This window comes from Aulonocara stuartgranti, assembly GCF_965226115.1.
Source record: "Aulonocara stuartgranti genome assembly, chromosome: 3".
NCBI lineage: Eukaryota > Metazoa > Chordata > Actinopteri > Cichliformes > Cichlidae > Aulonocara > Aulonocara stuartgranti.
In genome coordinates this window covers 64,739,561-64,764,058 of record NC_138941.1, presented here as the reverse complement: position 1 = coordinate 64,764,058, position 24,498 = coordinate 64,739,561, and the positions used below count along the sequence as shown (strand labels likewise).

General features: G+C 38.8%; 1 long non-coding RNA gene across 2 annotated transcripts in view; it reads right to left on the bottom strand.

Annotated features, from left to right (window-relative positions):
* Nucleotides 1-7,014: 7,014 nt before the first annotated feature.
* LOC309696726 overlaps nt 7,015-24,498 on the bottom strand; it is a 167,994-nt gene continuing 150,510 nt past the window's right edge. The window contains exons 1-3 of one of the 2 annotated variants that reach the window (XR_014273634.1): nt 10,139-10,337; nt 7,803-8,147; nt 7,015-7,273 (exon numbers count right to left, since the gene is read on the bottom strand). This is a non-coding gene — a long non-coding RNA (uncharacterized lncRNA). Of the gene's footprint in view, nt 7,274-7,802; nt 8,148-10,138; nt 10,338-24,498 lie in introns of those variants that run through there. The other variant, XR_014273633.1, reaches the window with a different exon arrangement.

The window sequence follows — 24,498 nt, the reverse complement described above, 5'->3', positions numbered from 1 at the left end:
TCAGAGCGATATGTGACTAATTATTTATTCAATAACCAGGAAGTACACAAATACAAGATTAGATACTTTATTTATCAAAGATACATAATTACACATTGATACAATGAAGAAGGTGTCTATAAAAATTACACACATGGTGTAAGAAAAACATTATAACATACAAATAAGTGTTTTGATATGATAATCTGACATACTTTAAAAGCATAAATGGCCTGTATTTGTATAGCGCTTTACTCAGTCCCTAAGGACCCCAAAGCGCTTTACACTACATTCAGTCATTCATCCATAGGCAATGGTAAGCTACGTTGTAGCCACAGCTGCCTTGGGGCGCACTGACAGAGGCGAGGCTGCCGGACACTGGCGCCTCCACCAGTAGGCAAACATGGGGTTAGTATCTTGCCCAAGGATATTTGGCATGTAGCCAGGAGGCAGCCTGGGATCGAACCACCGACCTTCTGATTAGTGGCTGACCTGCTCGGCCACCTGAGCTACAGCCATAAGAATAAAAGTTTTAAAAAATCATGTTCTTTGATGATCACATTACATGCATCACATTTTTAAAGCATAACGTAGGGAGCAAAGTGTTCACAAAGACAGTTTTAGAGGACTTACACACGATTACTTTTTCGACAGTGCTCGTATGCCTCTTGCAAAACTGTACTTTTCACCATCAACTCACGATTATCTAAAACCAGCCATGAAATGTCCGTTGCTTCTTCCCAATCATTTGTACCCGCTGCTGCCGTCAGATCCAGATTGAGTCTTCTGTACTGGGGGGTAAAATAGCTCTTTTGGTGGTTCATAAAAAATATCTCAAAAAGCGATGTTGGTGAGGGGACCATAAACACAGGGTTGCAGAGCAGTTGGTAAGGACTTGTATATTTCTGGAGAGTCTGCAAAAAGCTGTCTTCCTCATGCTCCTGATTGGATATGTGGAGCTCTGATATCTCACTGGTGGCAGCTAAAGGTAGGCACGCCGTGGAGGTGGAGTTGTTCTCGGGCGCGATCTTTCAAATGAGCCTCCTGGCATTTCAGGAAAACTCAGGCCAAAAACAACATCCGGTCGGTTCTTCATAGGCCTGAACTCCCTCAATGAGATCATTGACAACACTGGCTGCTGATAACGACTACAGGATGGAACAGTTGTCAGCCACCTCCTGTACATGGATGACATCAAGCTGTATGCTAAGAGTGAACAAGAAGTCAATTCACTGATGAATCTCTCAACTTCTTGTGTTTAACTGAGACGTGGCAACAAAACATGGATTATATACATCTGAAGGAAATTTGTTCGACTGGCTGCTCCGTCATCGGAACTCCACGTCTTTCGGGACGTGGCGGAGGTCTCGCTGTTGTGCACCAAGACAGATTCACATGCAGACTGATGAACTCGGATTCTTTTACCTCATTTGAACTTCAGATGATCAAGGTCGGCTCTTTGCACACCTTTTATTGTATTTTAATCTACCGACCTCCTGGCCCTGCCGGAGTCTTTTTAACTGAATTTAACGACCTCCTATCATCCATTATTAAATTAGAGAAGCTGGTAATGTTGGGAGAGTTTAACCTTCATATTGATGATGCATCCTGTAATATGGCTGCTGATTTCATGACTATCACAGAGTCTTTTAATTTTATGCAGCATGTTTCTGGCCCTACACATGTAAAGGGTCACACATTGGATCTTGTTTTCTCCTTGGGTTTAAATATAAATGACATTCGTGTGGAAAATGTCCATGTGAGTGACCATAGCTGCATATATTTTAACTTGTCGTTTTATTTGGATCCCCCGGCTCCCAAAATAACGATTGAAAGGCGAATCATAAACCAGAACGCCGGCAAAAGGTTCTCTGCCATGTTCGACGCTGAAATGACTTACAATGATTTGGACTCTCTTGTCTCATCCTTTAATAACCAGTGTAATTCTATTTTAGACATAGTGGCACCTCTGAATAAAAGTACTGTCCTATGTTTGAAATCTCATCCTTGGTTAAATGAAAACATTCGTAATTTCAGGAGATACTGTCGCAAGCTAGAACGTTTGTGGAAGGCTTCCAAGCTTGAGGTTTATAGGTTACACCTTAAAGAATCTATCCTCTTGCTAAATGACATGTGGAAAAATGCCAGAACAGAGTATTTTTCACACCTCATAGCTTCAAAAAAGAAAGACCCTAAATTCTTGTTTAAAACAATTAAGAGTATTGTTTCTCCTGATGCTCCTTGTGCACCAGTTCACTCAACGCCCGAATGCAATGAGTTTATGAACTACTTCAGAAATAAGGTCACTGCCATCAGGTCAAATTTCTCTCCATCATCTTCTCAATATCAAACTTACAATTTGCTCTCCTCTGATACTTGGTTCTCTTTTACTCCTGTTACATTACAAGACATCAGAGGCCTGCTTTGTCATATAAAACAGACTTCAAGCCCCCTTGATATCCTTCCATCTTCACTTTTCACTAGTGTGTTTGATTCAATTGGCCCCTGTATTGTGGAAATGATAAATACTTCTCTTCATACTGGCTCAGTCCCCAGCTTCTTTAAACAAGCTATTGTTGAGCCAATATTAAAGAAACCCCAGCTGGATCCATCTCTTCCTAACAGTTATAGGCCAATAACCAAATTGCCTTTTATATCGAAAATTTTAGAAAAAGTAGTAGTAGAACAACTTAACTATTTCCTGGATAAAAATGCTGTTATGGACACTTTCCAGTCTGGTTTTCGCAAATTGCATTCCACTGAAACGGCCTTACTTAGAGTATCTAGTGATATCTTGATGGCAGCAGACTCTCTATTAAGTGCTATAAATATATCTCCTATCATCTCTATGCTGACGACATCCAACTATACTGTTCCTTCTAAATGTCTGAGTTTTATAAATTTAAGTAATTGCCTGACAGAAATCAACAAATGGTTATATGACAATTTTCTCCAACTAAACTCTGATAAAACAGAAACTCTAATTATTGCTCCAGACCACATGGTCCCAGAAATTAGACAGCATATCAGCTTCTTAGACCCTTATGTAAAATCAAGCCTTAGAAACCTCGGTGTCATATTTGACAGCTCGATGTCGCTCGAGCAGCATTCTAAGCAGCTGGTCCGAAACTGTTTTTATCATTTACGGAATATTTCTAAACTCAGACTAATGGTATCAAAGCTTGAACTTGAGATGATTATTCATGCTTTTATTTCTTCTCGTTTAGACTATTGTAATGGCCTTTTTACTTGTTTTAACAAATCAGCCTTAAATCGTCTTCAGACTGTGCAGAATGCTGCAGCACGTCTCTTAACAGGCACCAAGAGAAGATCGCATATCACTCCAGTCTTGGCCTCCCTTCACTGGTTGACTGTAAATTTTAGGTTTCATTTTAAAATTTTAGTTCTAACCTTTAGGGCCCTACATGGTCAGGCTCCTCAATATTTATCTGACCTGCTGAAACCACATACATCTTCTCGGGCTTTAAGGTCATTAGATTAGATCGCTATATAAATGAATTTTACTTACTTACTTACTTACTGATGCACACCACCAGGATATACAGCAATGATATCATTCAGACTGGAGAAGTGTAGTCGGAAGATAACAAAGAGAGGGAAGGTAGTCAGAACTGAGGGGATCGAACTACAAGAAATCAACATTGCAGATACAGAGTATCTGGGATCCCACAGGTGAATGGGAACCATGAAGAGGCCACTAGGAAGGCTGCAAACACCAAGCACCTGCAGACGGTCAGGCAAGTCCTGAGGAGTCAGCTGAAAAGAAAAACAAAACAAGATCCAGGTTATCAACACCTACTCCCTGGCCATGATCAGGTACCCTGCTGTGTTTACTAGGAGGAGTTCTCCTGGGACAGACCCAGAACTTCCTGAAGAGATTCATCTTTCAGTTGGCTTGCAGACATCTTGAGGTGCCTCTGAATAAGCAGAAAGAGCTGGCAAGTGTACGGGAAGTCTGGACTTCTTTAAATAGAGCAACTACAAGAAAAGAAAAGGGTCAAACTAATAACACATCGCAGAAAAAGAAACTAACCTGATTACACTTTTAACATTCAGAGAACTCATTCAGGCATTAAAAGTTTTTGTTGATTGATTGATGAGCTGTCTGGGATCTTTAAATAGACAAACTAAAGGAAAAGAAAAGGGTCAATCTGACAAAACATCACTAAAAAACAAACTTAACAATGAAGAAAAAGCTTCATGGCTGTATCCTGACTCCTGAAACACATCACACTGAGACACATGTTTATGCTCACTGTGTGTGACTGCAACTGTGTGATGTGACCACTGCCGAGGCTACAATGGCAGCTTAACACTTCTTTGTCTCTGTGGTGAAAACTGCACTGCTGACCAAGTGGTTGAGTTTACAGATACACCACCCAATCTCATGACACTTTCATACTGAAAGAGAAACTGAATAAATGTGAAACTAAATGTTTGTTATGTAACATGAAAACTAGGCTGATACTGTTTATTCAGCTTTATCTCAGAGGGGGACTCTGGTTTTTAACAGAACCCCATCTACAGAAACAAAAACAAAGACACTGACAAGCAGCAAAGTCAAGCAGAGTGACACAGTTACATGAGCCATTCCCATTGTAGCTACAGACACTTAGTACACGACACTGTAGGGTAACAACAAATAAGTACAGTATAACAAAAGAGGAGGAGGGGATAGCAGGTCCTAGTGCTTAACATTTAACACACAACAACAAAACAACTGTGTGATATGTCCTAATTCGGATGCTGCAGATGTTAACTGCCAATCAGATATGGATCATACCATCGAAACTCAGTGTCTTCCATCTCAACTCCTCACAGTCAGCTGGTTTAATTTGCAGAGTATCTTTAGCAAATTTGATTAAGTCATACAAAACTCCACCTTCATTCTATAAATACTTTCAGATTCACAGGTCTGAACAGAGTCTGTACTGAGACACAGTGGTTACAGCTGAGTTATGTGATGCCAAAACCATGCTGATATAATGCAGAAAACATTGTTCAGCACATTCAGTTTATTTTGTTTATTTTATTTTGTTTATTTAATAGCAGATTGACTTGCTCATCTTTACTTCACTATTATTTGAAGTCACCTGTACTCAAAAGAATTCGATTTTCATAACAGGCTGTTCAGGACATGGGTTAGTTTTTCACTATCTTGTAGATAGGAAGAGAAATCAGTCCATTTACCAGTTTAGCTTGTTGCCCCCTTGATTTTGCTTCTTGGTACACCTCTCAGGTTTGCAGACCTGTCTTTAAATTAAGTCAGAAATCTATTAGCAGCTGGCGTCTTCCATTTAACTGTCGTGACACACTAATGTGGTAGTAAGGATCGGAGAGTCCTGATCCGTAACTATCTTTTTATTTTTCGTTTTTGTCTACATTGTACTGAAATGGTTCATTATTGAAAACATTTTAAGATATACTTATTATTCTTAACATCTTAACAGATACTCTGACTCATAACTATCGTAAAACGCTACGACCGGAAGTAGACACCTTTCGCGCATGCGGGGTACCGATCGGGTTTCCGGTACGGATCGGGTAGTGACAGAGGCAAAGAGAAACTTCACCAGTCGTCTCCGTCTCATCATTTCCCTGTTTTGCAGGTTCGTAACCTGTAAAACTATATTAAAACGGTTGTAAAATATTGATAAGAAACACAGCTAATATGGGGGTATAAATCAGTGGGTAACCCCTATTATTTGTTACGTTTTATGAAGTAGAAGGACAGACGGTTGTATTCTTATTTCTGTTGCATATGGAGAATGTTGGTGCTGCAAATTGAAAATACATGTGATTGTATAAATAAATATGGCAGAAGCGAGGCAAAGAGAAACTTCACCAGTCATCTCTGTCTCATCATTTCCCTGTTTTCTAGGAACATTTAATATGTTTTACCGGCCCAAACTCTGGGTCGGTTACATGTGGATTTATATTTCTGTGTTAAATCTACACTATGTTACGAAATCAGTTTCACCCCGGTTCTTTTATTCGTCCAAACTTCCAGAGATGGCACCGGAACTCAGTAGTCATTTCACAAAACCTTTATTCATCTTTTTTTAAGCATGCACTTCTAGAAGGGAAGACGAGGCCGGTGTCCCTCTCCAAAATCTTGTGAGTGTGCGTGTGGATGTGTGTGCGTCACAGTTAAAACACTGTGGGTGTAGGTGACTCCCTAGGTCATAAAACCCCATCTCCCTTCCAGACCACAGTTATCCAGTTACAAATGTTGAGACCCCCAACCTAAACATCCTCTGGGGAAATTCCACTCTGTGGGGGAGAGGTTTCCTACACTCTACTCCTAAGTTCACAACACAGTCAGCCTTTATTACTTTAAGGGCAGTGTCTCTACAATAGTTCTACATTCTATGTTAACACATTTCTAAACTCTAAAATAAGCTAAACACTCCTACAACTGTAACTGCAAATTCTGGTAAATTTGTACACTGCAACTCACTAACACCATCACTTGTTGAGAATCTTCCTGGAAATGTAATTACACATCTCATTGATGCACCCAACACTAACAGTGATTGGTCTGTTCACTATCATTGTTTACCCTTTTTGTGTCTGGCTATGTCAGAGTGTACAGAGATTTCTTCCTGTTAAGTGGGTTCCTCTTCCCACTGTCACCAATTGCTTACTCACAGGGGGTCATATGATTGTTAGGAATTTCTTTGTATTATTGTAGGGTCCCAGTCCTACAACATAAAGTATCTTGCATCAACTGTTGTCATGATTTTGATCTAAAAACACCGAATTGAATTAATTTGAATAAAATATATAATCTAAAAGGTAACATTTCATTAGAAACAATGACACTATGTGACAATTAAAAACTACATTTAAAAAGTAATTTTATGTATGACTCAGCATATCCACAGTAAAAAAGCTGACAACTATCAGAAGACACTCAACATTAATACATGTGAATGATTTATTGAAAATAAAAAAAAACGCACAAAGAATTGCTGACAGAAAATGTATAAACTATAAATTATACCTGGCATTTTGGTGAGAGTACCCATTTCTGCTCATTTATAACACAGACTTACTGTTTAACTATATTTGTATTGCCACCACCAAAGGCCCACTATTATCCACACTGCTAATTTCTGTCTGTCCTCAGAACATCAGTTTATCCTGTGGTTCATTCTTCTATAGCATATGTAAAAGATAAACAAGCCAACAACAAAAACAGCTGCAATATAAACCCCCTGACCAATTATCACTCCATCAGAAACAGCCTCTCTGCGTCTTCTTGTTTGACCTGCAGGTCAGAAACAGGTGAGAGTTATCAGTTTGGAAAATCTAATGTGATGTGGATGTACAGTAAACTCTTAGAAATTATCCACCAAAATGTAAAACCATAAAGGAAACACATATAAAGCACATAAATTAGTTTCAGGTTTAGATAAGCTGCATATGAACATACACACTTTGATACATCTGTATTAGTTTCTTCCTCTCATTTTGAGCCACTGTGAAACTTAAATGCTTCTTTATCTAATTAGATAATTTTCTTGTGTATCTAACAGCTCTATGATACAGCAGATGGGTAGTGTAATTTGTTTTTTGAAACATGGCTTCTTGCTAAGAAATTGTTTGTCTTATTAAAAATTAATCATCACTGGGCACCATATGTGTTGGTAGACATGTGGCTCTTTGCCTACTGTATTGAACCTAGTATGTCCATTTGAGAAAAATAGATCTGTCCTGTCTCTGGCCTTTGTATAGTCGTTTCTGTAGCCACATAAGGGAATCAACCTGTCCTCTGATATCACAATCTACTGTCTTACCTGGAGCAACAACTCTAAGGTAGATGGTGCTGATGGTTTCATCATCCATATTTGTTCCTCTCTGTACAACACGGCACTCGTATGTTCCACTGTCTGTAGTCGTCACTTCCTTCAGAATCAAAGACACGTCTCCATCCTTCATCTGTCTGTCCTGCAGATCAACCCAGTTCTTGAAAGATGGATGTTGTTTGGTTGGATCAAACTTCTCTTTCCAGTACAAAAGTAAATATTTATCCCCAAGATCAGCTCTGCTCCACTGTGCAGCAATGATGGATTTGTTGTTTTTTGGAGCTTGACATGGCAGAGTGACCGTCTGTCCAACCACTGCTTTGATGTTTTTCTGGTCTGAGAGAAGGCACAAGACAGAGGATCTAAGTACAGCTGTTTACTTCACAGTGAGACCAATGAGATCATCTAAACTGGACCAGAGGTGTACAGAAGCAGTTAATGAGTTAGGCTTTGTGTCTCTATATGCATGTGTATAACCTCAATGTCTCCAATGTTGCCTTCAGTTCTGGCTACCTTCTCTCTCTTTGTTACCATCTGACTGCACTTCAGGCCTGAATCCCACAGATAAATGAGAACCATGAAGAGGCTGCTAGAAAAGCCACAACACTAAACACCTGCAGCGAATAAGGCAAGTCCTGAGGAGTTAGCAAATCACAGTAGATTTCAAGGCAAAGGAAGGAGGAGTCTCAGAAGCCCTTTGCAGGATGAAACAAAAAAACATTCATGAGTACATCAAGAAGATGGCCACAACTGATTGTATACTTAGTGAATATCTGAGACAGCAGAAACCCGAGAAAGAAGAGGAGCAAGATAAGGAACCATCATGCAAGGAAAGGCCACTGACGTGCATGTACCACAGGCAGATAGAGGAAGTGACTGACATCCAGAAATCCTACTAATGGAAAGACATCCTACCACTGAAAGAGAGCACAAAGGCACTAATCATGGCAGCACAGGAACAAGCTCTGAGCATAAGATCCATAGAGGCTGGGGTCCATCACACCAGGCAAGATCTCAATATTCAAGAAATACTAAGATATTGATTGATTGATTGATCATTTATTTTGATCATGAATAAGCAAAATAAGATCATGTATATTTAAGGTAGTATGCCCATGTACTAAGAGCATCTGCACAGGAAGGATAAAACTGTCCTCTCATGCTACAGGTTCTTGAAAATGAGTGGGAAGAAGTGACACTTATGTGAAACATATCACAGAGACACAAAAACGTTTCCTAGTACTTCCTTGAAATTCTCTTTACCCCTCAAATTTTATCCCCATCTCTCTGGGTAAAAAGATTTTGAATAAGATATTAAAATATTGAAATTCTATTATTTTGCATGATAATGGATTTTAGAGTGAATATAGAGAACATAGAGTGAAATTTAGTCTAGAACCTGCTTAATTTTGTTCATGATTGAGATGCTTTTGGAAAGTTTGTTTTGTACATCTCTAGTATTTGGTTTCCAATATCTCAGATGTTGTTCCTGGGATCTGCCCGAGCCCCTCGCCTAGCTTGGGAGTCACTGCATGTAGTGCTCCGATTACTCAATACACTAAACAAGAGATTATGGGATTATGCATAAAGGATTATGCCATAAAACTGTAGTTTGCTTAGTAGTATTAGTATTAGTAGTAGAGTAATTAACAGTATGAAATTCTTTTTTCAAATCTATAAATATTCCAGCTGCATATTGTTTTAGGTCCAGTGTATTTGTTATTGCTTCCGTTGTTTCAATCGTTGCCAGCAAAGTTAATGCAAAAAGTTATCTGTAATGAATTACTGCCCATTTCTGAGCAGAAATCAGCAATTGACAAATGTCTGAGTGCAGATTAACTTCCTGACACAATTAGAGTTGCTTTACTGTCCACAGAGTTAGATTAAAGTAGAGATTGTATTGCGAGCCGAAGATGAAACCAGCTTGCCCAGAAATTTCTGTTATGTTAAGTTATTACTGTAATGTTTGTTAAGGTTTAAACTTCTGCAAATTTAGCAGATAACAGATCTGCATGTATGGGGAAATGAAGCAAATGAAGCTGAAGGAGAGGACAAACCCGGGCTATCGGAGTGTCATGTTTCAACTGAGTTCTAATTAGCGCTCTTTAAACAGTTTCATCTCAGGGTTAATAAAATCACAGTTTTCTCTCAGTCTGCTCTCTGTAGCAGAACTCAGATAAGTTCCAATTCAGGTTTAACTCTTAAACTGTTGTCACACAGCCTACCTAAACACACTTTTTAATAATGATTACAAACAGAATTCTTGATGAGGTATTATTTCATAAATCAGAAAAATCCTGTTGCATTTAAAACACGTTCAGTCTCACCTGCAGAGACACAGAGGAGGTAAGCAAAAAGTAAAGTCCAGCAGAGAGATGCAGATGTTACAGAGGACATTTCCACTTTAAAAGTGTGAGAAATATCCATGAGATGGTTGTTTTTTCAAGAGTAAAAATCCTCAGTATCTAAATGTGAACGTGTGTTTTCAGCAGCTTGTTCTGACCTGTGGTTTCTCTTTGACCAAAGAATCACAAACAAAAGCATGACAACAAACAAGGTGGAGCCATGAAAACAAATATTTCAAACACTCAGTTTTTCAAAGGTGACTAATGACACCCACACCTCAAAGAAATGTCTGTGTGTCTATTCATGTTGTTCAGTGAGTTATAATTGCATTGATTCTCCATATCACTCCTTTATGAAGGCAAACTTTTTTGTGTGTAATTTTTTTTATTAGCATGGAGTATCACACAATAACACACAATCAGGCCTATTTTGATGCAATGTTTCCTGACAGCAGAGTTTACAGGTGTGAGTCCAGAGAGGGTCTCGTCACTAACATGTCTTGATGCATGCTCAGTCATCCAGGTAAGTAAACACTAACATTGTTAACGTCACAGTCACTGGAAAGCGGAGTGTGTGGAGGCCTTTGGACAGTGGTCGTGTAAAAGTTGTGTGATTTGTGTTTGATAAATGTCAAACTCATGAACATGTGACTCAGACTGGACTCCTGAAGCACTTCTTCTTTTCCACTTCCTGATTCAGCACAAATCCAACAGTCTGAAAACAGTTCAATCTTCAAATGACCTTGATCCAGATTTAAAGTCTGCTTCCATCTACTGGTAGCCTCCGGTATTACATATTACATTTATTACATTACATTTCTTTATAAAGTGTCTTATGACAGTCATATAGGTGCTTGAAATAAAAACATAAGTAGGATTAAAATGACACCAAAACACTGGAGATTTAAAAACACAACAACAGTAAATTGGTACTCAAATGTTATTATTACAAAAATAAGCATTTCAACTCTTTTTTGAATGGGTCCACAGAACTAAATCTAAATTTAATGGGGATCCAGCACAGTGAGTTTAGCAGGGTTTGAGTGCTTGGAGGTTCTGGTAGGGAGCTTTGCAGCACCGCTGTGCACAAGCTGCAGCTGTCATGTGTGCAGGCAGGCAGGGAGGAAGGACCCAAAATGTAGTGATGTGACGTTCTGTATCGAGGCTTCGAAGCGTGTGTCGAGTAATGGAGGGGGCGTTTCCGCGAAGCGCGTATCGAGGCTTGCTTCATTTATGGGAGGAGCTGAAAATGATGACGTCCGAAGCCTCGCTGCCCGGCTGTACCACGTGACTGGTTCAGGAAGCGGTTCGAACTTTGCCGGAAATAATCATTTTCCATACTGCCAGCATAAATATACACAGTATACTGCCATCACTACAATATAGATGTTTTACACACTCCTTTTGTTGTTGACATTTACAGGCTGTGTGCAAAATGCCACACTCTTCAAATTCATTCCAACTAATATTTTTACGTCCAGTAGGTGTCCTGCTAGAGCAAATGAAGCTTCAAGAAGCTTCGCGTTGGGGTGAACCAATTGGATGAAAAGCTTCAGTGCTTCATGAGGCTTCATCTGCCCATCACTACCAAAATGCAGGACTCTGTGGCAGACGTAAACTCAAAACACTCAGCTTTATTGCTGGGCAGTAACAGAACATAAACTTAACTAAACTGAGAATACAAAACTAACTAAGCAGACAGGCAGGCTAGCAGACGGATCACACAGTTAACGTGAGGGTACGACATGACAACGAGTAACGGAAGACGCAGACACTAAATACAAGAGGTGAACGGAGTGAGGGGAAACAGCTGGGAGACACAGCTGACGCTGATTACACTGACGAGCCAGGGAGAGCACAAAGCTGAACGCACTCACATAAGACAGAGACCTACAAAATAAAACAGGAAGCACACGACAGACACAGAGATCCAGACGAGATCCAGACGAGACCCAGAACTTAACAGACGCAGACTCATAAGCAGACATAATGACATCATGGGCAGACAGCGGGAACCCGGAAGGTGGGACCAGAATAAAACAGAATAAAAGAATTGAGGACTGTCAGCTTGAGGTGTGAATTTACGGGAAAGAAACGGTAAAGAGCAATACAAAAACATTCATCTCTCTGTAAGGCAGTAAAAATGTGTTTGTTTCACTGGCATGCAGTTCAACAACTTATGGATGAGTTTGTTTCTCACATGCAAAGACGGTTGTAGTTTAAAGTTCAGCTTCACTGCCTCCGGTGTTCATTAGTGTGACAGAGGATATGTTCAACCCACAAAAGTAGAATAGATTCTGTTTTTGCTGTTGTGAAACTGTTTCTATAATCTTTTTCTACGTTAAATATCTTAAAGATCTGCATGGAGGAATGGGCCAAAATACCAGCTACTGTGTGTGCAAACCTGGTAAAGACCTATAGTAAACGTTTGACCTCTGTTATTGCCAACAAAGGTTATGTTACAAAGTATTGAGTTGTATTTTTGTTATTGACCAAATACTTATTTTCCACCCTGATTTACAAATAAATTCTTTACAAATCCTACCATGTGGATTCATGGATTTTTTTTTCACATTCTGTCTCTCACAGTTGACGTGTACCTCTGGTGCAAATTACTGACCTCTGTCATCATTTTAAGTGGGGGAACTTGCACAATCGGTGGCTGACTAAATACTTTTTTGCCCCACTGTAAATCTGTCTGTGTTTCTTTTCTTTTCGTTCTTTCTCTTTATTTCTCATGAGGATATATGTTTGGTTTCTTTTCTGTGAAAACGTGATAGAGCTTTGCAGCATTACCCATGACCACAGTAATTTCACTGAAATCCTGCTCTTCCAGTTCCAGAGAGATGAACAAACCACCTAAGCTCAGCTCCAGATCTCAAAGAGAAGCTGCAGCACTAAAGGCTTAAAAAAAAAGTCCATCAGTTTTATCTCACAGCTAATCTTTACTTATTAAAAATCAAATACAGAGCAAACATTTCTGACATGTTTCTTTATATCTGAAATTTAAAAAAAACTGCTGACATTAAATCTGAATATTGGCTTTCTTTATCTACACAATATATTCAAATGAAACCTGCACAGATGCACAGTGAGCTTCCTTGTCTTTTTCTGATTTTCTTTGCAAATCAGAAAAAGATTTGCAAAGAAGGTAAAGGACGAGAAAATTAATAAATAAATCTGGATTTCACTGAAACATGCCAGGCTCTAGGAGGCGGTGTATTAAAAAAGATGAATACTATTCATCTTTTAATATTTAAAATCCTGCCGTAATGGCGTTTTTAATACAAGTCCTTAGAGGCTAAAGTAAATAAATATTGTTTTTTTTTTCGAGATGATTTCTTTCTTTCAAAGGTTTTTTAGTGAAAGCCTCGGCTGTGTGTAAATGTCATGATAATATAGCATGCAGTAATGTTACTAAATGATATAACAATATTATACAACTGTTATAAGTTACGTGTGTGATATTTATATTTGTGCTTTGTCTTTATTGTCTTTCCTCAGGAGAACAATCTCCAATAGATGAAGACCTGGTTAGCATGGTGATTGAGGACTCCCAGCCATTTAGCATTGTGGAGGACAAAGGATTCAAAAGATTTGTTAAATCATTAAATCCTAGCTATGTTCTCCCCACTAAAGGTTATAGAAGCAGTGAAAATTTAGTTTTTACAGAATAAAATGTGAACAGGCAGGACTGAGGCCTCAGTGTGTAGCTGTCCATACCTCAACGTTACAAAAGCACAACCACTGTCCACACCCCAACCACACCTCACCTCACAGTAAATGATCATTTCCATTTTAAGCATTTCCAAATAATCATTTTCCATACTGCCAGTATAAATATACACAGTATACTGCATCACTACAATATACATGTTTTACACACTCTTTTTGTTGTTGACATTTACAGGCTGTGTGCAAAAGGCCACACTCTTCAAATTCATGCCAACTAATATTTTTACGTCCAGTAGGTGTCCTACTAGAGCAAATGAAGCTTCAAGACGCTTTGTGCTGGGGTGAACCAATTGGATGAAAAGCTTCAGTGCTTCATGAAGCTTCATCTGCCCATCACTACTGTCTACAGAGCTTCCTGGATTTTGCCCCGTGTGGCAGTGTTGGAGTGTGAGCCTGTGATCGTGTGAGTGGATAATCTGAAGAACGCATGCTTTCCCCTGGACTTCCCTGGAGACCCCTTCTCCCCCCACTAAGCTGTATATAGCACCCCCCCGCACATTCTTGTATATACACCTGGTGAATTATAAATAAACCCTTCTTGTGAGCATCAGAACCGGAGTCCTGCGCTTGAGTCCTCCTCCAAACCGTAACAGAAACATATCGATCGGATGTTTCTGTATCAATCCACAGGCGAGTATAAATGTACAGTTGCTCCTACACAGCCGTGATTATGACCAACTTATTTAGTCTTGTTGTTGTTATTATTATGACTTTCGGTATGATGGCGCTTCGTATTTTAGCTTTTAAAGGTAAGCTGAAAACTATTTTTATTAACAGCTTCTGTTTGTTCTGTGTGAACATTTTTGATTAAAAAAACAAACAAAACAAAATACAGACAAATCGTCTGTGTCTGTCATTAGCTCCAGAGCTTCCTAAACACAGTTTTTAATAACTAAATAAAGAGCAGAGATTATTATTATTTGTTTGTTTATTACTTTTTTTGACACTAGGCTATTTGAAATCTCCTTTTCGGCTCAGGGCCAAGCTGTTTACCGCCATTAAGAATAATAACGGTTCTCCTATATTTATATTCTTCTGTATGAAGAAGGTGTATGCTTGTGTATTAAACTGTCTATTTAAAAGTTGCATTTGCTATTTTTATGCAGAGCACAACATTGACTATAGAGGCAAATTCCTTGTCTGTGTGCAAAAACTTGGCCTAATATGATGATTCTGATTCTATTCTTGCTGTATGGCGCTTTGCTTTTAACAGACGTCTCAGTGGACGTTTGATGAATTTCGAATTTGGACTAAAATGACTTTGGGGCTGGTGGTGAAGCTAATTAGCTTATGAGGTTCTGACTTGTGAAGCTCAGAAAGATGAATTTCTGTCCTATTCCACTGAAGTCTGACACATGGTGCTGCTCACATTTTTTCCTGGTTTCTTTGCTGTGACTTTACACTAAAAGTGGTGAAGCAACAACTTGCATCACAAATTTGTTCAGCCTCAAAGTGGCATGTCGGTCCAAAGATTAGTTGCACATGTCTCAGGCTGTATAATGGCAGGGTGTAAAACTATTCAAGGCTTTTAGGTTAAAGCTGAGCTAAAAAATATTGCAAATATATAAAGAGTTCATATAAAGAGTCTGCGATTCCGTGTTTATGTTATTATTATTCTGTGGTTTTGGTTATTTTCGGGTTCTTGTACATTCCTTGTTCACGTTTCATGTTCCTATGTTGTGTTCCCCAGTCTATGTGAAGTCCGTGTGTTGTGTCATTCCGTGTATGTGTTTCCTGTTTTATTGTGAAGGTCTGCATCTTATGTGAGTGTTTTCAGATTGCCTCCCTTGTCTCGTCACATTAATCACTCCCAGCTGTGTCCCCCACCTGTGTGTAATCTCCCTGTGTTCTCTGAGTGTATTTTAGTCGTGTCTTCTGTCTTAGTAGTTGCTGGTTCATCTGCGTTATTCCCCTCCGTTATTCCGTGTTTGTCCCTCCGTCTTCCTGGTGATTCTCCCTGCAAGGTACCCTCGTTCGTGTTCTGGCTTTGTGTTAAATTTTAGTTTTCCCAGTTTAGAGTATTTTTTTTGTTCTGTTCCTCGCCCCCTTCCTGTTGTGCTGTATTTCCCCTTTTGTTAATAAAGCTCTCTCACTACTTAGCAGTCCGCATCTTCAGAATCAGAATCAGAATCAGAATACTTTATTGATCCCTGGGGGAAATTATTTTTTGTTACAGTGCTCCATTTTAAACCAACATTAAGACAAGACAGACAATACACTAACTAAGAATAGTACAATATATACATATATATACATACACAAGTCACTCATAAATAAATAGTTGGAAAAGAAACATGTGTAGCTGTAGCAGCAAACGGTGTGTTAAGTGGATGCGTTGTACAGGGAGATGGCCACAGGCAGGAATGATTTCCTGTGTCGTTCAGTGGTGCTTTTCGGTAATCTCAGTCTCTCACTGAACGAGCTCCTGTGACTGACCAACATGTCATGGAGTGGGTGGGAGGTGTTATCCAACATTGTCTTTATCTTGGACAGCATCCGCCTCTCCGACACCACCTTGAGGGAGTCCAGCTCCATCCCCACAACATTGCTGGCCTTACGGATCAGTTTATCGAGTCTGTTGGCATCTGCGACCCTCAGCCTGCTCCCCCAGCATGCAACAGCATAGAGGATCGCACTGGCCACAACAGACTCATAGAAAATCCTCAGCATTTTCTGGCAGATGTTGAAGGACCTCAGTCGCCTCAAAAAATAGAGACGACTCTGGCCCTTCCTGTAAAGTGCTGTGGTGTTTTTAGCCCAGTCCAGTTTATTGTCAATGTGTACTCCAAGGTATTTATAGTCCTCCACAATGTCAACACTGACCCCCTGGATTGAAACAGGGGTCAAGTGTTTCCTGGTCTTCCTGAAGTCCACGATCAGTTCCTTGGTCTTTGCCACGTTGAGCTGCAGATGATTCTGCTCACACCACGTGACAAAGGAGTCGACCACAGCCCGGTACTCTGTCTCATCATCCCTGCTGATGCATCCAACCACCGCAGAGTCATCAGAAAACTTCTGAAGATGGCAGGTCTCTGTGCAGTGGCTGAAGTCTGTGGTGTAGAGGGTGAAGAGGAAGGGGGAGAGGACAGTCCCCTGTGGTGCCCCTGTGTTGCTGATCACCTTGTCAGACACACACTGTGGGAGACGTACATATTGTGGTCTACATATCTTGGGTCCTTATCTCCATTCCACACGTCTGCTACGCCAGGCGTGACAGTACGAACCAGCCACCATGGACCCAGCGGCTTGCAACCCGTCTGAGGAGCTCAAGGATGACATCACTTACAATGTGGAGAATCTTCTCGGCCTGTGGCTGGAACACCCCCCTGGAAGAGCTTCGCTGCGCAGTGGAAAGCCGGCTACAACGCCTCTTTTCTGGCCTGCCATGGCTATTGGAGTCACACCCCCCCGACCATGCAGGCCGTTCTCCACCTCACAACACACCTTTTCTCCGCCACGACTACCTCGCTGCCCAACCCGCCGGATGTGGGTTTTGCCCGGCCTTTTGGAGCCATCTGCGGGGGGAAAAAACGACGTTCGGACTTTTAAATCGCCGGCTGTGGTGAGTGAGGACTCTTTTTCTGTGTCAACTGTGGGACTGTTCATTCCGGGGCTGTGTTTTGTGCTGCAGATAGAACTGTGAACAGCTTATCCCCTGATCAGCAGCAGCCACTCTAAGCTCTGTCTGTCAGCAGCTCACTCGCTCTCCACTCAGTCTCCTGTTCCCCCAGTGACACTTTCAGCTCGGGCCGCTGCGCCTCCAGTGACACGTCCCTGTACAAACTGCAGTAACAGTAAAGTTCAAATCTTCTTCATCTCGGTTGTTCACAGACGTCGTTTTGGTTAAACAGAATTAACTGTATGTTAAAACTAATAAAAAAATAAATGATAACAAATAAAATATGAATGACTCAAACTGGACACACAACCTCTCTCTTTGCCTTGTATCTTGTGCGTCCATGTCTGTTTACACATTACAATGAATCACCTGTTTCACATTTTCTAAATAATCTGTAATGACATTAGATGTACTTGCACAGAACTGTATAATGAATGAAACATGCAAATTAACATCCGTTAGGGGTGTGTGTGTGTGTGTGTGTGTGTGTGTGTGTGTGTGTGTGTGTGTGTGTGTGTAAAATCTTTCATAATGTCTAAGATTTCAAAATATGGAACAAATACCAATCAGAATGAGGACTAAGATAAAGCAATCCATCCCCCAAATCATTACACATACCTCAACATATGCATATGTTTCATAATCAGAGTTCGTTGTATTTACCAGTTCCCTAACGAAAGTTTCCCATTGAATGTCCCCATTTAGGTTAAAGCGGAGTGTATTTGTGTTAAAAACGTCCCCAAAAGTCATAAGCATATGGCATACTAATGACTATAGTTGGATATGTTGCGGGATTTTTTTTCTAAAAATAGTATCATGTCCCTTTTTCAGTATAAATCTATCCACGAATTCTGTAAACAATTTATCAATGATCCCCACACTCAAGCAAGGCTTATGTTAAAAAAAAAACAACCCCTTCATTATGTATAAGATTTAAAAATACAGAACAAATACCAATCAGAATGAGGACTAAGATAAAGAAATCAATCCGAAAAGTAGTTACACATACCTTAACATATGCATATGTTTAATAATCAGAGTTCATTGTATTTACCAGTTCCCTAAGGAAAGTTTCCCATTGAATGTCCCCATTTAGGTTAAAGAGGAGTGTATTTGTGTTAGAAACGTCCTCAAAAGTCATAAGCATATGGCATACTAATGACTACAGTTGGATATGTTTTTGTATTGTTTTTTAAAAATAGTGTCATGTCCCTTTTTCAGTATAACTCCATACATGAAGTTCGAGAACAATTTATCAGTGATCACCACACTCAAGAGTTATGTTGTAAAATCCTTCATTATGTCTAAGATTTGGAAATATGAAACAAATACCAATCAGAATGAGGACTAAGATAAAGCAATCCATCCCCCAAATCATTACACATACCTTAACATATGCATATGTTTAATAATCAGAGTTCATTGTATTTACCAGTTCCCTAAGGAAAGTTTCCCATTGAATGTCCCCATTTAGGTTAAAGCGGAGTGTATTTGTGTTAGAAACGTCCCCAAAAGTCATAAGCATATGGCATACTAATGACTATAGTTGAATATGCTTTGGGATTTTTTAAAAGATGTTATCCTGTCCCTTTTTTCTGTATAAATCTATCTATAAAGTCAACAAACAATTTATCAGTGATCACCCCACTCAAGTAAGGGTTATTGTTGTAAAATCCTTCATTATGTCTAAAATTTAAAAATACAGAACAAATACCAATCGGAATGAGGACTAAGATAAAGAAATCCATCCGAAAAGTAGTTACACATATCTTAATATATGCAGATGTTTAATAATCCGAGTTCATTGTATCAACCAGTTCCCTAGTGAAGGTTTCCCATTGAATGTCCCCATTTAGGTTAAAGCGGAGTGTATTTGTGTTAGAAACGTCCCCAAAAGTCATAAGCATATGGCATACTAATGACTATAGTTCGATATGTTTCGGAATTTTTTTCTAAAAATAGTATCATGTTCTTTTTCAGTATAAATCTATCCATGACGTCTGTAAACAATTTATCAATGATCCCCACACTCAAGCAAGGCTTATGTTAAAAAAAAACCCAACCCTTTCACTATGTCTAAGATTTAAAAATACAGAACAAATACCAATCAGAATGAGGACTAAGATAAAGAAATCAATCCGAAAAGTACTTACACATACCTTAACATATGCAGATGTTTAATAATCCGAGTTCATTGTATTAACCAGTTCCCTAAGGAAAGTTCTCATTGAATGTCCCCATTTAGGTTAAAGCGGAGTGTATTTGTGTTAGAAACGTCCTCAAAAGTCATAAGCATATGGCATACTAATGACTTTAGTTGGACAGGTTTTTGTATTGTTTTTTAAAAATAGTGTCATGTCCCTTTTTCAGTATAACTCCATACATGAAGTTCGAGAACAATTTATTAGTGATCACCACACTCAAGAGTTATGTTGTAAAATCCTTCATTATGTCTAAGATTTGGAAATATGAAACAAATACCAATCAGAATGAGGACTAAGATAAAGCAATCCATCCCCCAAATCATTACACATACCTCAACATATGCATATGTTTCATAATCAGAGTTCGTTGTATTTACCAGTTCCCTAACGAAAGTTTCCCATTGAATGTCCCCATTTAGGTTAAAGCGGAGTGTATTTGTGTTAGAAACGTCCCCAAAAGTCATAAGCATATGGCATACTAATGACTATAGTTGGATATGCTTTTGTACTTTTTTTTTTTTTTTAAAAATGGTATCATGTCCCTATTTTCTGTATAAATCTACCCATGAAGTCGGAGAACAATTTATCAATGATTCCCACACTCAAGTAAGGGTTATGTTGTAAAATCCTTCATAATGTCTAAGATTTGAAAGTATGGAACAAATACCAATCAGAATGAGGACTAAGATAAAGCAATCCATCCCCAAATCATTACACATACCTCAACATATGCATATGTTTAATAATCAGAGTTCATTGTATTAACCAGTTCCCTAGCGAAGGTTTCCCATTGAATGTCCCCATTTAGGTTAAAGCGGAGTGTATTTGTGTTAAAAACGTCCCCAAAAGTCATAAGCATATGGCATACTAATGACTATAGTTGAATATGCTTTGTATTTTTTTTTTTTTTAAATGGTATCATGTCCCTATTTTCTGTATAAATCTACCCATGAAGTCGGAGAACAATTTATCAATGATTCCCTCACTCAAGTAAGGGTTATGTTGTAAAATCCTTCATTATGTCTAAGATTTGAAAATATGGAACAAATCAATCAGAATGAGGACTAAGATACAGCAATCCATGCCCCAGATCATTACACATACTTTAACACAGGGGTCCCCGGTGATGTGTCCTTGATCCATCACAGCTGATTTAAATGATAAATTACCTTCTCAACATGTCTTGAAGTTCTCCAGAGGCCTGGTGATGAACTAATCTTTTGATTCAGGTATGTTGACCCAGGGTGAGATCTAAAACCTGCAGAGACACCGACCCTCGTGGACTGGGATTGGGGACCCCTGCTTTACCATGAGCAAATATTTAATAATCAGAGTTCATTGTGTTTACCAGTTCCCTAAGGAAAGTTTCCCAGTGAATGTCCCCATATAGGTTAAAGCGTAGTGTATTTGTGTTAAAAATGTCCCCAAAAAGTCATAAGTATATGGCATACTAATGACTATAGTTGGATATGTTTCGGAATTTTTTTCTAAAAATAGTATCATGTTCTTTTTCAGTATAAATCTATCCATGACGTCTGTAAACAATTTATCAATGATCCCCACACTCAAGCAAGGGTTATGTTAAAAAAAAAAAAACCTTCACTATGTCTAAGATTTAAAAATACAGAACAAATACCAATCAGAATGAGGACTAAGATAAAGAAATCCATCTGAAAAGTAGTTACACATACCTTAACATATGCAGATGTTTAATAATCAGAGTTTATTGTATTAACCAGTTCCCTAAGGGAAGTTTCCCATTGAATGTCCCCATTTAGGTTAAAGCGGAGTGTTTTTGTGTTAGAAACGTCCCCAAAAGTCATAAGAGTCAGGTGTACCAATAACTATTGTTGCATATGTTTTTGCAATTTTTAAATGGAGGTATATTTCTGTTTTTAGTATTACTCTACCCTTGAGATCAGTGACAAAACCGTTAATGGTCAATGATCGTTAATGACTATCAGTTAATGATCACTGTACTCTGGTACTATATCAATTCAATTTCATTTATGTATATCCTTTTGATTGTCCTCATTCAGGTTAACGCAGTGCATTTTTGTTAGAAATGTTCCCGGAAGTCATAAGAGTCATCTTCTTTGGCAGTTTTTAATTGTCTCTTGTCTATTTGTTATTCATGTTAAATCTACTCGTAACATCAGTGAACACTAAAATTAAGATATCCATTCTAAAATCGTACAGCTTGTCTTATCACTCACAGATCTTTAATACTGTACTTATTGGTGGCCTGAGGTAAAGGATATTTTGATTGGTTCTAATGTAGGTTAAAGCAGTGTGTTTATTAATAATTAAATTAAATCTTTTATGATAGGTTTGGATAGTTTCTGAAAATCAAATGAACCCTTGGTAATTGTGTACAAATTATCTGTGTTAACAATTCATAGTTGAAATTAGAAATTTCTTTTAGTTTAAATAGAATATAAAAACTAGTTTAACTGTCTAATGTTTGCCTATTTAACTTGTGTTTATCTACTCAAGACTAACCAAGCTGAAGCAGCATCATGAGAAATGCCTGAAACGTAAAAAAAAATTGATCTGCAAAATCCAGATTCCTCAAGCAATGAGATTGAGTCTCTTCTGTCAGGTATGGAGGCAACAAAAACACAATAGAATAAGAAAACGGATCAAGATGAAGACAGGGGACCAGGGACTTCTTCCCAGTGAACATATTTGGAAGCAAAGTTCTTGCCTTACAATTTGCTGGTAATAAACACTCAATAGTACAGATGATTTTTTTTTTTTATCCAAGTTTCTCTGCATTAATGATGTGCATATAAACTCCCAAAACAACACAGTAGTAATAAATACAGTCAAAAATTTAAATTGTTCTGTGGCCGAGACGTTGGACATAGTTTTGATTTCTTCAAGATAAATAGAGACCTTAATTATTGTTTAGATTATTGTTAGATTGGGTAGTTAACCTTATATTGTACTTTGAAGGAATTGCCTTTAAGGGAAGTAATATCCCCAAAACTGACATAAAATAACTTGTGTATGTGTGTATTGCTGAAGACCCCAAATGGAAGTAAGGTCCCCAAAAGTGGCATAAAATAGTTTGTGTATGTGTGTGTCGCTGAAGACCCCAAATGGAAGTAAGGTCCCCAAAAGTGGCATAAAATAGTTTGTTTATCTGTGTATCGCTGAAGACCCCAAAGGGGACATTAAACGTTCCCAGTCCCCAATGGGAAGGTAAAAATACTGTCTGGACAAATGTTGCTTAAAATGAAAATCTCAAGTGATTTTTTATTTCTGTGGTCTTGGAGGAGTAAAACTGAGTTGCCAGCTTGCTTCTAAACCATACAGAAAGTGGTGTCCCCAAAGGGCGGGAGTTAAGATATGCGACCCCAAACGGGACTTAAGCGTGTGTGTGCGTGTGTGTGTGTGTGTGTGTGTGTATATATATAAAAAAAAATGTACAATATACAAGACGTAAGTAATATGTAATAAATAGTGTTATGTATATACAGTTGAGTTATTGCACATGGAATTGGTATTGCACAGTGGTGGTCCATGTGGGAAGTGGGGGGCTGTGTTATCTGTGCATGTGTGAGTTCAGGGTGGTTATCGCTTTGGGGAAGAAACTGTTTTTGAGTCTGTGGGTTTTTGTGTTGATGCACCTGTAGCGCTTCCCTGAGGGAAGCAGGCTGAACATGTTGAAGCCAGGGTGGGAGCTGTCCTTGATAATGTTTGCTGCTCTGCTGAGGCAGCGGGAGGAATAAATGTCCATCAGGGAGGGGAGAGGGCAGCCGATGATCTTTTGTGCTGTCTTGACCACACTCTGAAGCCTCACTCTATCTGCTTTGGTGCAGCTGCCGTACCGTGATGCAGTAGGTTAGCAGGCTCTCAATGGACGAGCGGTAGAAGGTCAGCAGCAGGTTGGAGTTCAGCTTGTACCAGTTCAGTAAAGTTCTTCAGTTCACAAATTTGTCCAAAAACTGCTGACATTAAAACTGAATAGACTATCTGCATCTACACAACATCTTTAAATGAAACTGCACGGCGGCATTGGTACTCCAACTTCCTCCCACAGTCCACAGACATGCAGTTAGTGGGGTTATGTTAATTGGAAACTCTAAAGTTGAATGTGTGAATGTGAGTGTGAATAGTTGTCTGTCTCTGTCTGTGACAGGCTAGCGATCTGTCCAGCGTAACCCTGTAACCCTGACAAAGATAAATAGAAGAGAATGGATGTAAGCGTCACATGGTTGGACTGTTGGAGTAGATGAAAAGTAGATGACCTCTGGCTCAGAAGTGAAATCAATTGACCTCTGATGTGTTCCTACTTGAATAAATGCTGGTCAGTAGTTTCTTCAATTTCTCTCAAAACATAACTCGGAATATTTTTTATAATTTTAAAAAGACAAGCCTAAAGTCACAGTTGCTGCTTGACCAAGAAATAAATAAGAATTTCAAGTTACAATTTCACAGTTATTTTGTAAGTATCGCAAGACCAAAGTGACTGTTGGTATTTCTCCATAAAGTCCATCAGAAAAAGTTTTTAAAGATGGACGAGAAAATTCATAAATGAATCTGCATTTCACTGAGACATGAAAGGCTCTAGGGGGCAGTGTATTAAAAAAAAGTTGAATAATATTCATCTTTTAATGTTTAAAATCCTGCTGTATAGGCATTTTTATATAAACCATCAGCAGCTTAAGTAAATTTATTTATTTATTATTTTATTTATTTAGTTATTATTTATGAATTTTATTTTAATATTTCAAATGAAAGCCCCAGTTTTGTGGAGTGATCCCTGGGACACGCAC